The sequence below is a fragment of the Salvelinus namaycush genome, unplaced genomic scaffold (genome assembly GCF_016432855.1).
Source record: "Salvelinus namaycush isolate Seneca unplaced genomic scaffold, SaNama_1.0 Scaffold1182, whole genome shotgun sequence".
Classification (NCBI taxonomy): domain Eukaryota; kingdom Metazoa; phylum Chordata; class Actinopteri; order Salmoniformes; family Salmonidae; genus Salvelinus; species Salvelinus namaycush.
Genome location: NW_024057878.1, coordinates 3,668 through 5,000, shown reverse-complemented (window position 1 = coordinate 5,000; position 1,333 = coordinate 3,668).

The window sequence follows — 1,333 nt, the reverse complement described above, 5'->3', positions numbered from 1 at the left end:
CATCCTGTTAGTTTAGTAACACAACATCCTGTTAGTTAGTTTAGTAACACACCATCCTGTTAGTTAGTTTAGTAACACACCATCCTGTTAGTTAGTTTAGTAACACAACATCCTGTTAGTTAGTTTAGTAACACAACATCCTGTTAGTTAGTTTAGTAACACAACATCCTGTTAGTTAGTTTAGTAACACAACATCCTGTTAGTTAGTTTAGTAACACAACATCCTGTTAGTTAGTTTAGTAACACAACATCCTGTTAGTTAGTTTAGTAACACAACATCCTGTTAGTTAGTTTAGTAACACAACATCCTGTTAGTTAGTTTAGTAACACAACATCCTGTTAGTTAGTTTAGTAACACAACATCCTGTTAGTTAGTTTAGTAACACAACATCCTGTTAGTTAGTTTAGTAACACAACATCCTGTTAGTTAGTTTAGTAACACAACATCCTGTTAGTTAGTTTAGTAACACAACATCCTGTTAGTTAGTTTAGTAACACAACATCCTGTTAGTTAGTTTAGTAACACAACATCCTGTTAGTTAGTTTAGTAACACAACATCCTGTTAGTTAGTTTAGTAACACAACATCCTGTTAGTTAGTTTAGTAACACAACATCCTGTTAGTTTAGTAACACAACATCCTGTTAGTTAGTTTAGTAACACAACATCCTGTTAGTTATTTGAGTAACACAACATCCTGTTAGTTTAGTAACACAACATCCTGTTAGTTAGTTTAGTAACACAACATCCTGTTAGTTAGTTTAGTAACACACCATCCTGTTAGTTAGTTTAGTAACACACCATCCTGTTAGTTGAGTAACACAACATCCTGTTAGTTATTTGAGTAACACAACATCCTGTTAGTTAGTTTAGTAACACAACATCCTGTTAGTTAGTTTAGTAACACAACATCCTGTTAGTTAGTTTAGTAACACACCATCCTGTTAGTTAGTTTAGTAACACAACATCCTGTTAGTTTAGTAACACAACATCCTGTTAGTTAGTTTAGTAACACACCATCCTGTTAGTTAGTTTAGTAACACAACATCCTGTTAGTTAGTTTAGTAACACAACATCCTGTTAGTTAGTTTAGTAACACAACATCCTGTTAGTTATTTGAGTAACACAACATCCTGTTAGTTAGTTTAGTAACACACCATCCTGTTAGTTAGTTTAGTAACACAACATCCTGTTAGTTATTTGAGTAACACAACATCCTGTTAGTTATTTGAGTAACACAACATCCTGTTAGTTATTTGAGTAACACAACATCCTGTTAGTTATTTGAGTAACACAACATCCTGTTAGTTATTTGAGTAACACAACATCCTGTT